We start from the raw sequence: 13,271 nt of genomic DNA, 5'->3' as shown, positions 1-13,271 counted from the left end.
TTTTTTCTCATCAACTACCCTCTTTCAGGCAGAGTGCTGGTAGACCTCTGGAATGAATTATAAGGAAATCCCATATCCTCCTATAAAACAACAAAAAAGCCTAACGTCAAGGGGAATGATAAGGGATCTTTGGTGATTTGAGAACAAATGGAACTTGGAGCCCTTTCCCCACACCACAGTAATTATTGATGAAAAAAAAAAAACCCTAAAATATGGCTTTTCTGAAGCCAAGGTGCCAACAGGTTCCTTCCCATTTGTTCTCTTTTTGGTGAGGCCTTCCTCTCCTCAGTGCACATGATGGTACCCACTTTATTAAAAAAAACTTACACAATTGATGGCTGCTTTTTCTTTGCTAGGGAAGACAGACCTTGGCAAATAATTACTTCTTGTTCTTACTCCTAACATCTGTATGACTTATTATTTATTGAGACTTGTAGTAAAAATGGGAATGATTTTCTTGACCTGGTAAGTTACAGTTTAAACCAATAAAAGAATAAAGGAAAGGTGCCTAAGAAGAGGACATAAGAAAGGCTTTTGTTTAAAGACTCACATGCACAGCTAATAGATGTAGCTGGAGAAAAGAGATAAAATACCTCAGATTAATAACTATGATCTTCTGCTTGCTTATTGCTTTCTAAAAGCTTTCCCCTCCGTGCACACAGAGCTGTATAGAAGATGAAGTAGTTGCACTCCACATTTTAGTCATCCCAGTAATGACGGCAACATCTCTGTTAACAAATGCATGTTCTCCAAGGAAAGCAATCCTCTCTCTTGTATTTCCAAGGGAAAAAATGAATTGGGTTCACTTCTTTGTGTTGCCTCTATACTTGCTCTTCCATTCTTTCTTCTCTCTGGTTGACCCTCGTTGAATTACTCATGTAAAGCAACAAAATGCTACTTTAGGTATATAAATCAGGGTCCTCCTGTTTCCTGTGAACAGGTGCTGCTGAGGAAGTGCAGAAGAAACCTGTCAGGATGCCATAACAAGCACTGTATATCAGAAGCCTACTGGACAGAAAGCCCAAGTCAAACACTGACTTTGTTTTTGCAGAGCAGGAAACGTTGCTCAAATTCATATAGTAAATATTTATTTGTGCGTCACAGGGAGCTTTCATGTAAGCTTGGATTATCTGGAAATGAGGACAAGGCCTGAAGTTTTCTTCCTCATTCCTATGAAATCAATTGTGAGTGGTATTTTTCAAGAAAGTCCCTCAGCTTTTCAGCGAGGCAGAAATACATTACATTTGACCTCAATACTGTGTTCTTCAGCAGCTAAAGAGGAAGACCTTTAGTCTGATATTTAAATATTGGGAAGTGTCCCAGAAGGATAGAGAGAGAGACAGAGAGATGGGCAAAGACCCAGGAAGTGGAGAGAACCAGCAAAGGGAAAATGTCACACATGTGGGAAAGGAGAAGAGGGACAAGGATAAGAGCGGCATTTATTTCACAGGTATAAAATCACAATGTGCAAGTACAGGTTGAAAGAAACCAACAAAAAAGTGTTTTTTCTTAACTCTAAAGAAGCTCAAAAGTAGTCTAAAGTGCATTGATTCTACTTCTTTCTTGTGCTTTATACCTGTTCTGTTCCAGAAATTACCATTGCATTTGGCACAAGCAGAAAGACAAGAATCCAGGGAGTCACAGAGACATCCTTAGCCCTGAAGTCACTTAGGGATGAGGGCTGAGGAGCTCAAGCAAGGTAGGGCGAGTCTTGCCGTTAATCACTTGGGTAGAAACAGAGGAATGTGCTACCATTCACCTATGGCTTTTTCCAGGGCCCTGCATCACAGCACTCCTCCCACACATTTTACAAACGTACAGAAGAAGTTTTCCCAGCAATAACCCGGCAGTGGACTTGCAGTGTCCTCTCTCCTCCCCTTCCACATACCTGGCACCTCTGCCAGGAGCCAGAGCCTGGAGGGCAAATGCCTCAAGGGTGCTGCTGGATTGCTTCAGCCAACAAGCCTGGCAATCTTCTGCTTTTATGAACCCTAAGCTCACCTTGGATATTGAAAGAAAGAAATGCATTAGCCGGGAAGTGTGTTGGGTTTCTTCCAAGGCACACTAGTATGTTGCTGTGCACACCAGCATGGAAACAATTTGCAGGCTGGAGAGCCAGTAAGCTCTTTCTCAAGGAGCTGTGCCACATGCTCTTCTCTCTTTTCACCTCCAGAGCCATTCATTATTCAATCTCTTTTGCTTCAGTTTCACCATCTGAGCTTAAATGTGGCCTTCTGACATGAAGAATCTGGGTGAGTAGAGCCACATTAGCTGTAAAATCCCCAGCCAATCTTATTTTTTGGCATGAAGATGGCTGTTACAGCATTGTTTTTATTATTCATCAAAAGGAAACTTTTCAAAGTAAATACATCAAATACCACATAACATAAGCTCTTTCCAACCACTGCTTCCTCTACTTTTTTGTCTTCCCCTACCTCCTATTTTTATAAGTAATCAAGTTGTTACTCTAGAGTCAATTCCAGGTCATCTTTCATTTGCTCAAAATATATCCTTATTGGCAAGCTATTTTCCCATTATTCAGGAACACACATATTGTTTTACTTACAGCTGTGTGCTGTATTTTATGTTCTCATGTAAATGTTATGCCTGGATTATCATAACTAGAGCAAACTGGTTTTAGGGTTTGTTGTTGTTGTTATTTTTAGGTTCCTTCCACTGCATCCAAAACAGGAGAGAAATATTATTGTATCTATTTTTCACTATTTTATTTAATTTTTGAAGTGACTCAGCTTTCCACATTTCTCTCTGCAGAAGGTAGATTTCCTTCCTTGGCTGTGCAAGTTTTCTTACTTTAGGGAATGATGATAGCTGAGATTTGGGAAAGATAAACAGATAAGCAGCATTGCTTATATCCCATGAGAGACAAGGAAGAAGACAAGGCAGGGACATATTCCAGAAATTCCTTACCTGCTGTGTAAAAAATCTAGTTTTTCTTCTCTGTTTTAAACTGTTGCTGGTTTCAGTCAGTGTGTCTGTTTCTAGTCTAGTGGAATCTGATGAAATCTGGTGAATTCTGCATTTGCTCACTATTTTCTTGATTCTGGGAGCTAATAAAATAAAAGTTCATATTTACGTCTTGAGGGCCCAGCAAGGCATAGCACACAAGTCCCATTGTTTCCAGGATGTTCTGAAATATTTGCTGAAGTGATTAACTTACTTGAAGTCTTGCTGCAAAAGGAAGCATTCTAGCAACAAATACATATTTTTATTACTAATCTCATAATGTATTTCATGGCTGTATGTGCTGATTGCTGATGCTTGATGCATTACAGAGACATACAGTATGAAGAAGAGATGGATTTTCTTCTGTGTGGATGAAAAAATAAAAGAAAAATCAGAATTTTCCCCTTATTTTTAGGATGTCTGGTAAAGTGGAAGATCCCTGAAGGAATGTGTGCTGCAGCCTTGTTGTTTGGTTTTGTGGTTGTTTTTTTGGTGGGTTTTTTTTGGTTGTTTTTGTTTGTTTGTTTGGGGTTGTTTGTTGGTTTTTTGTTTGTTTGGGTTTTTTTAAATTTTTTTTAATAGTCTTATAATGCAGAAGATCAGGGTCCTTTGTCCCCTGCCCCCATGAGGGTGAGACCACATGCCCCTCTTAAGCTACTCCGTTTATTCATACTGTGTGCTTGTTAATTTGTGAATGACTTCAAGGCACTCAGAGCATTAAAGGAAGTCTCCTCCTGGAGGTTTTTAAATGAGCATTTTTTGAAGTTAAGATATTTGTAGTTTGCATGGGCTTGCTTTTTCTGAGTAAATGTATGCTAAATGTTAATGCTTGCATTATAACTGGATGTCTTATAGTAGGTATGATGTTTAACTCCCATCCAAGATTCAAGAACAGAGCATTTGATCCATGTTAAGTGAACTGTTTGAAAAATTCTGGTCTCTGTCATTATTTTAACCTCCAAAGAAGAAATCCCCTATAGGATAAATGTTTAAACATTGAGGTAAATGGACAAACAAACTTTTATCGTTGGTGGGAAAAGTGTACCTTATACTTCACACGACTCACAAGGAACAGGAGGCACAGTTCTGGTTGCAAGTGATTATTTGGTTAATTGATGTTTTCAGGAGGAGAGACAAGAGCTTGTAGCTGAACAGTTTCTCTGGCAGCTTCCTGGCTTGAGCTTCAGGATGAATGTCAAGTGAATATGCCAGTGAATGACACTGACCAGGACATGTTTATGTGACACTTCTCTTCCCCAGACTAATTTGGTTATGCCCTGCTCCACAACAATTCACAAGTTGTTCTTGAAACAGTAGAGAATCCCAGAGGGACCAGGTTTGCTCTTTGCCCACCTTGGCCTATTCACCTTCCCCACTGCCCTGGGAGCCTTCGCTGCTGTGCCAATTACGGCGCTGTCTTTAGTGGATATTGATATCTGAACAAACAAACCTAGAGTCTGGTCTTGATTGCTGATGTCTTTGCAGTTTGGTTTCCTGTGGCATGTTTGTACAGATGTCATGGCTGGTATTCCCCTGCTTTTCAATAATCACAACCATACTGGGGGGCGGGAGCCTAGGACCGATTTGCTGTGTTTGCTGCAGGAGCTCACACCCCGCTCATGTGCCTGTGCTTCTGTTCAAGCATCACTGCCTAACCCCCTGCTTGGGATGGTGGCTTCTCTTTCCACCTGTCCCTCTTCAGAAGGGCCTTGTGGTCCCTCACTCTCAGTCTAGAAGGGTTGTCATTGCATTGACTACTGGCATGTGGTCACATCTTGTCTGCAGATTGAATGAGTGCCTGGGGGCACACAGAAAACACCTCAGGACGAGGACAGTGGAGTGCCTGAATAAACGACCACCATCTCAGTGGATCCTTTGTACAGGATACATGTCCTGGATGCTGCTCCTTTCCTGCAGACAATGTGCTTTGTATCCTGCTGAGCGCTTGCTTCTGTGTTTGTCTAGAGCTGGTGCAGTACAGCCCAGCCATGGTCCCCTCTGATCTGCACCAGAGGGGCAACAAACAAGCAGCTCCAAGTGAAAGGAGCTGGAAAGACACTTTAAGGCTCTTTGCTCACCCTGCTGTGTGCTTGATCATAGACAATAGTTTCACTCATCCTTGATTCCTGCTAGACTGAGCTGTGCTATGTAAAACAATTTGCTTTATAGTCAAATGATACTTGGAGTTCCTCTATCACTTCATCCTTTCTGCCCCAGGCAACACCCTCGTTCTTATTTCAAGATCTTTTTCTCTACATGTCTGACATGTTCAGGGGTGGAGTTGGGAGCATTTATTGTGGCCAGCAGGACTGGAGGAGCAGTCTGCTCCCAGCAGAACTTCCCCTCAGACTGCTTGCAGTCATATCCAAATGGCAGTGGGGAAGAAAGAGAGGCTGATTGTATAGCTCTCCAATTTTCTCTGTTAGGAAGATCAAAAGAATTGCTGCCTTCACTGGCAAATCTCAAGGATGAATTGTGGCAGCCAGACCAGTACTGGTCTGTGTTGAACTGTAGTCACCCAGAATAAATCAGCGCTAATTGCAGTCTAGGGCTGTGATTCCAGAGGGGCTGCTTAAGCACCACACAGTGACCCCCTGACTGCCTGGCTGTTAAAGGCAGCAGCAAAACTCCCAAGGACATCAGGAGACTCAGGGCTCTGGCTGCACCCTCATGTGCTTTAAAGCCAAATATCGTTCTGCCTCTCTGAGGAAGCAAGACTGATAAGGTGAGCATTGTGATGCCACCTTTGGCAGTAGCTGCCCCAGCATCGTGGGATCCAGAGGGAAGGTGACTCCTTGGCTTTCTGTCCACAGGAGAGCTGCACAAAGTTGCTCTGGTGGCCTTGGAGAAGATGGGGTGGCTGCAGGTTAGGTTCTTGTTCTTTCCCAGATTTACCCATGGCAAGATCTGCCCCCTACTGTGACAGAGGCTATCTCCTGGCCCGATGGATGTCTGTGGCACCATCCAGACTGACCATTTTCATTGTGGCTGAGTAAATTGTTTTTCTTTCTTTGCTCTCACCTTAAATGATTTCTCTTCTTTTCTCTCCAGAGGCAGTGGTTGCTGCCACATGGGTGACCTTATGTTATCCTGGCATAGTCGTTTTTGTCACAAGAGTGCAGATGGAGCAGCAAAATATTTCCACAATGCAAAAATATTCTATGATATCAAACTTTATTTCAATTTCCTTCTCACTGAATCTGTATTTGAAACTAATGCAGTTTTAAATATAAATGAAATATGTATAGTATAAATTTCAGATTTTCCTTATGAAAGATAGACAAGAAAAGGAATTCAAGTCAATTTAGAAGCCCAATTAGCCTGAAGGTGTGAGTGCTGGACAATTTTGAAGAACATTTCTTAGGTGCTATAAAGGGAACAACATTTTCTTCAATAAAACAAGGCAATGGTTGGGAACAGTGTTGGTGCAACGGCACAGATGTGGTCTGCAAGAAAGCAAAGGGATGGCCCACCTTCCTGCCACTTGTCCCTGGGGAAGCTGCTGACAAGAGCTGCAGGTGGGATTGGAACTGAAATGGCTGTGGTGGGAACATGGCTTGAGCCATGGGAGGTGGTGAGGACTGGGGAGAGCAAGCCCAAATGCTCCTTCCCCTGCACTCACCAGTCCCACCAGGCTCAGGGGGAAAGACATCCCCCTGCATTAATAAGGGGCCAGAAAGCTGAGCAAGCACAGGGTGAGGTGGGGTACAGTGGGGCTAAGCTGGCAGTTCTCTGCTGGGCCTGTGCTGCCTTCTGCCAGGACCTCTCTAAAACCAGGTGATGCCTCTTGCACCACAGGGGATGGCAGCACAGGGCCGAGCCGTGCCCTTGCAAGCTGAAGGCTGGACACCTGGTGCCATTTGTTCAGTTATTAAGAGAAATTAAAAGTAACCCGTGGTCGACTGTTGAAAGTAGTGCTGAGAAACTGACACCAATCACTCCTGCACTTGACCTCTTCAGGGCAATTTATAAACACTGGCTAACTAATCCTCCCTGAGTGGCTGGGGGGAAGGAGCAGGAATTTTTCACCCCTTCTCTCCCATCTCCATTCTGTACAGATTTGATGTGAGATAGGATCCTGTAGCCATTTTCTCCATGTGAGAGAGGCCAGGAGTTGGCCTGGCTGTGTTGGTGTGATGGGATGGGGGAACATGGCCAAGCAGGACACAGGTGAGGACCACAACCTTGGCTCAGGAGAGAGATTTATAAGTAGCACACCACATTGCTCTTCTTTTTATAAACAATCGGAAATGTCTTGATGCCAGATGCTCAGCTGGTGTAAATCAGCAGAGTACCACAGATTTATACCAGCTGGAGCGCTGGCCCCTGTGCCCCAGTGGGAAGGGGATGAGGGAAAGGGAGAGACACTGTTTCTGCTAACCGCTCCACCGACCTTCCTTCTGGGTAAATATCTCCATATGTTAACAAATGCTAATTAAAACCAAACGCGCAGACGAGCTCTCAGGATGTGTGTGTAACAGGAGCACCCCAGGATCCTGCACTGCTGTAATCTTTCTCCTCCCACTGGATCTCACCTTTTATTTGGTGTTGCACCTCCCTGACTGGTATTTAACCTTGCTCCTGGTGCTCTTTGTTGGAGTTTTGCCATGCATACAGTATTACTCTGATGGGTAGAGGGTTGGTGTCTACAGACACCTGGGGGCAAGCCCAGGTGTTCCACTGGTCAAGGGGGAAAATATGTTTTGTTGCAGCATGCCTTGCAGTCATGTAAGTAACTGTGTTTATCAATCAGGAATTTTAGGGGAAGGGACTCTGGAAATGTCCTGTCGTTTGGCTCCTAGTTGACCGCCACCCTCCCTGTGGACTGGGATAACTCTGAGCACGATCGTTTCTAGGGGACAAAGGTGTCATGGTTAATTAAAAAAACAAAACAAAACAAAAACTATCCATAATACTCTAAAGATAATAATAAATAAACACCACTTTGCCTTGAGGTGAATTCCCTTGAAGGGAATTTTCAGAAGTTGGTCTTTGCAATACCTGTTTGTACAAAGGCTAGAGTATCCTTGGGGGAGGCTGTGCATTGGAGCTGACATGCTGGCATTAGAGTGACATTTCCAAAGTGATGGATGGGATTTAGTATCTGATCACTGTGCTGCCAATAAGGGCAGTTGCACTGTTGTAAGGTGTAAGGATAAATATGCTAAGTATTCTCAATGTGTCATACAGCCAAAACTTTTTGGGGAAAATTGAAGTATACATGATGAGTTTCTGGAGACATCCTAGCATTTCACAAGGGCATCCATACATTAATTAGTAAACCACTGATGTGCTCTCTTTTACTCAAAAGCCCAAGGATTTATTAGGCTTTTTAAATTGTCATTGTTTGCACTTGGTAGTGCTGGCTTATGTGTTTGTGTTAGAAATAGGCCCAGGAGACTTGCAACAATTCATGCTGCCAGTGTAACAGAGGTACACGTGCTCAAATATAATGTATGTCTTTATTTCTCAGTAATTGTGTCTTCCCACTGTATCTAAGTCAGAGGCAAAAATCTTGTTCATTTCTTGTGGGTCAGAGGTGGGTACAAAGTACTGTTTCCCCACCCTATCAATCCAGTCTAGTATTTTTGCAGTAGTAGAAAGGCAATATATGCAAGAAAACAGGTGTGACTTGTAAAGCTGCAGTCTAGCATTTGGGCTGTGCATAAAATGAATGTAGTCTAGATACCCCCAAAAATGGGGAGAGAGAAGATCCTGAATATACTTGACTCATGCAGAAATGCCCAAAAGATGATACTCTGACTTCTGTGTATTTTCTCATCAGTTTTCACAGCCTTTCAGTGTTGCCGAAGTATTTAGTTTGGATACATTTATGGAGATTGCCATCTATTACTCCAGGTCTAGCTAGCTTTTGTCTCAAGTGACACTTACTGTGAGCAAATTAGCACTGAAGCCAAATTTGTTTTGTTGTGTTGCCTCTACAGCAGGTACAGCTTTTGTCAACAGATGCTGCAAGAGAGGTAGGTTTTTTGCATCACTCTAGATCTCTTGAGAACTAAAGTGTTCAGGTGAATAACTGGTTGAGAGACAAAAGAAATACCATTAACTGAGAAGTATTCTCTTCTTAGAAAGTCATTATTTATAGTCCCTGTCACTTTCCTGGAAATTTTGGCTGAAAGTATGCCACTGTAATTCCTGTTCTTTATGCTTAGTTGAACTCCATTTCATCCACACCATATGTAACTCAAATGGCTATCAGCTACTGCTTTTGAATTTTTACATTCATAGGCAAGTCTCAGAGGAATTTTAAAAATATGTATTGTTTGTTTTTCAGGAATTTCTTCCAATTATTTGGTAGTGACATTTCATTTTTGAAAATAGTATAAGCCTGATGTACAGCCCTGCCAAAACTCTTCCAGGAGCTGAAAGACCTGTTGAAGATGCATGCTTGCTGGTTCTTCCTTACTCTCCTGCATGGGCAACATAGTCCAGTTTCTTTGTCTAATCTTCATGCTGTTGCCGAAGGGCTCTCTAATCTCCTTCATCACCTGCTGCTACATGTTCTGTAATATGGGTGTTCCTGGTTAAATCTCTGAAATACCATGGTCTATGAATAGTGTAACCTAACTTTTTCGGCCAGTCGTGTATAGTCTCCCTGCTGCTGTCAGCTGGATGGCTCATTAGCACACACACAGTACTTGGGCTGGTTAAAACCTATAAGAGTTGTTTTTCACTACAGCATCTCACTTTGCCATGGACACTGATTTTTCCTACTTTATTTGTTTCAGTAGCACATCACAGGGCTGCAGATCAGCCCTCTGCCAGGATCAGTGAAATCTGGGGGTGTGTTATTCCATACTGCAGCCTCACCATTTCCATCCAGACTCCAAATGAGCTTCAGCCTCGTTGTAAGGTAGGTTGGGGTCCGACAGTAGGCGGATTGCACCTAGTTTTGTATTTTGTCCAGTTTTGTTGGCCTCATGTTCCTAGAGCTCAGGGACTGACATTGCCCATCCAGCTGGAGCACATTATTGTTTTTTGCTGTAGTTACTTTGAATGCCTGGATAGAAGAGACGTTGGCAAAGGGGAAACATTCACACCACAGATACTGTCAGGCTCTACAAGTCTAAGCACCCAGGACCTAAAAATACACACCTACAGACACACTGGAAGTGATGCTGACATCAAACCATTCATGGATACTGTGCTAGCTTTGGGCTGCCACTGAGTGTGCCACCCGGTGATCTCTGGCATGCGGGTAGGAATCGCCACCAAACCCTGTGCTCTCTGTTGCTACAAGGTAGTAGATAATCCTGGCAGGAGAGGAGCGATTCTGAAGATGCACCATGAGCTGTGCAGCAGCACAGTCTGTTAGGCCCCATGTCAGCATTGATGCTGCATCAGTGTTGAAATACTGATGAGCTAGCATATGCATTCTCTCCATACTGTGTCTCTCCAGGTTGTGTGCAAGATCTTGTTTTGGGGTCCTACCTGCTGCTGAGCACTTCAACTACCACAGTGCTGGCACAAGCACTGAAGAAAGGGGATTACTTGAAGCCAATAGCCTAAACCTAATCTATGGACAAAATCTTCTTACTACATTGAGCTGTGACTGATAGAAACGGGCAGCAAATGATGATGTAGTCTTTGTCAACAAAATTTTGGTGGACAGCTGGTAATGGACTTCACCTTAGGCTTGCATCCTGAGCCAATTGCTGTGTAGATAAAAGCAGCCCTTTCAAGCCCTTACATTGGGGTTTAAAAGCAAAACTGAGAAGGCTTCACTAGGGAACTTAATCTCTTGTAGTGTTTATTCTCACGAACCAAGAGCAGCAATTAATATCTTTTTCAGATGGTGAGAATCTCTTTCAGATGGTGAGAATAAACAGTCTTGTAGACATGCAGAGGAGATGGAAATGACACACGAATTTTAATTAACCTGCTTCTCCTCGGCTTTGCGGCATAGTACCAAAATATAGCTATATGTATCCTATCCTTTGGTTACATACCCTGGCATCTTCCTGAGCTGCTGGCTTTAGTTGAAAGCAGGTGGTTTCACATGTGTACCTAAGATCTGTGTGTTTCTTGTGGGTTGATCACCAGAAATGTGTCTGAGGCCTTGGTGCTTTTGCTCTGTCTGCATACGCCTTGATATTTTAAAATATCCCTGTTTTTAAACACAACCATAAGATCAAGAAATCTCTAAATGATGTCTTTTATTGTGATAATGTTGACCATTGCTCTGATTACAGTCTCAGGCAGTGCTTAGTCCTCCCTGGATGCTTTGTATATGCTGATATAAAACAGTATGGCAGAAAATATGATGTCATCTGCAGCTGCCATGTGGCATTTCAAAGGACAAGGCATTAACCCTTTCCAGAAAAATCTCTCCTGTGAAGGGCAGATGTCTTGGTTGAACAGCTTACTCAGCCTAATTATTCACGTCTGTACCTGCTTGCCAACCCCACTTCTCACTGAGGTAAACTGGCACTGCTCCATGGAAGTTGGGGAAGCAGTAATTCTCACTGCTGGCAGCAGATAATTTTGACCCTTTTTCTTGGTCTGTGCTTTATTTTATCAACTCCATGTCCTTCGACATCTGGTCCCATTAAAGTATTGAGCCTCAGCAATGGGGTTTCTATAAATACATTTTGTTCATAAGGAGACTGACAGCATTCAAGTTGCAAAGTGTTTCGGAGCCATGTGGGAGGAGGGAGGAACAAGGTGAAGGGGGAGGCAAGGTGTCTTATTTCCCCTCTCACCTCCTTCATCTCAAGCCCTGATGTCCTCCAGGATGTGTTTTTAGTGTTAATGGCAGAGGTGCTCCAAAGCAGCAGTAAATGTGGGCCCCAGATGTGCTAATTCAGTCTGGGCCAGGCAGGGGAAATGCATGTATTATCTCACTCACCAGGATGTAGCCCTGACAGTTCCAGTTTAGGCTAAATCTCTGCTCCTGTATTTCTGCCCTTACCCCACTCCACTGGCCCTGGCTGGGCATCCTCTCTCTGGCTCTTTGACATGGGCAGAGCTGGCCCCTTGCAGCTCTGAGCCGGGGGAGCATCTGTGACTCCTCTGCCCCCTGAGCACTCCAAGCAGCCTTGAGCCAGGTCTGAGCAGGGAGGAGGCGTGGGGAGCTGGAATGTGAAGCAAGAGAGTGCACTGGTCATAGGCAGCCTTTAGCAGAGATGAGTCCTGCATTTAACCTGCTTGGAAGGTTCTGTAATTCGAAGCAAAAATTGCTACCCCTTCCCATGTAGACAGATGGCCCTCATGGGTGACTAGTGGTACCAAAAATGTCACTGTTTGAAAGGTGTAGGTATATATAACATGCATCACTGTCACAGGAGATGAGGAGGTTGCCCTCTCTTTTGTTCAGCAAAACACAGCCCTTGTGATCTGCAGCATGTGCTACTGTACTATTGATTTACTGCTTGATTATAGTGACATTTCATAACACAAGTGTTATTAAAGACTTGTTAATCTTCCTTAAGGATCATATTCCTCAAAATGTTTGAGCAAAATGCTTTGCGTTTATCTTTAAGTATCTATTTAAATAAACTCAAACGACTTGCTGTATCGAGGTTTTAATTACCAGTCGCTCTCCTTAGAAGCTTGTGGCTTTTCTCACGTCCCTACAGGATTTCTGAGGTTTTACCCAAGCCCTGCTAGACTTCCAGTTTTTTTGTCATTCCTTCCCTTGTATGTCTCTCTCAATCCCAATGCAGAGAGGACAAATACTTCCTGAAATATGCCTGACTCCAAGCTAAGTGGATTTTGCTGAGATTTGTAAGGGATGGAGGATTAACTGCCATCATTGTGAATTAGCACAGAAAATATTTTTCTGCACGTAGGACATTGATGAATGAGTACTGTGTGCACCAGGCATGTGGCATTAAACATCTACATTGTGCCAGTGTCTAGAGGTGGCAAGAATCTTGTAGTCCTGTTGTCCAGGGAATTGCCAACCTCAAGAACAAACCCAGCCCAGAGCAGACATTACATCTTCAGCAGCATGGTCTACTGAAATTTTTTTGTGTTGTTTTGTTTTCCTGATGTGTACTGGGGGACTTGTTTTAAATGACAATGCATCTTGAGATGCGTCAAAAGGGTATGAAATTATTTCTGCTGTCGCCATCTGTGAATGCTTACTTAGAGAAAGAGGTGCAGAACTCAGGTTTTCTACCTGTAGTTCCCCATAACTGCGAACAGCAGTGAGTCTTAACAGCCTTACAGAGTCTTCGCAGTTGAACTGAGTTCAAAACCTGATTTTAGCTCAAGTACAAGCCTTGTAAGTGATCTTTTCTATTAAATCTAGTCCCACGTTTAGATTAAGTCTCTGATAGTCC

The 13,271-nt window shown here is 43.3% G+C and overlaps 1 long non-coding RNA gene across 1 annotated transcript; it reads left to right on the top strand.

Annotated features, from left to right (window-relative positions):
• The first annotated feature begins 7,223 nt into the window (after positions 1–7,223).
• Positions 7,224–12,499, top strand: LOC136367659 (uncharacterized). The gene is made up of 2 exons (XR_010744730.1): positions 7,224–7,368; positions 10,385–12,499. It is a non-coding gene; the product is annotated as an uncharacterized lncRNA (long non-coding RNA).
• Positions 12,500–13,271: the final 772 nt, after the last annotated feature.

The sequence above is a fragment of the Sylvia atricapilla genome, chromosome 1, assembly GCF_009819655.1.
Source record: "Sylvia atricapilla isolate bSylAtr1 chromosome 1, bSylAtr1.pri, whole genome shotgun sequence".
In the NCBI taxonomy this organism is placed as follows: domain Eukaryota; kingdom Metazoa; phylum Chordata; class Aves; order Passeriformes; family Sylviidae; genus Sylvia; species Sylvia atricapilla.
This window is presented reverse-complemented; position numbering and strand designations above follow the sequence as displayed.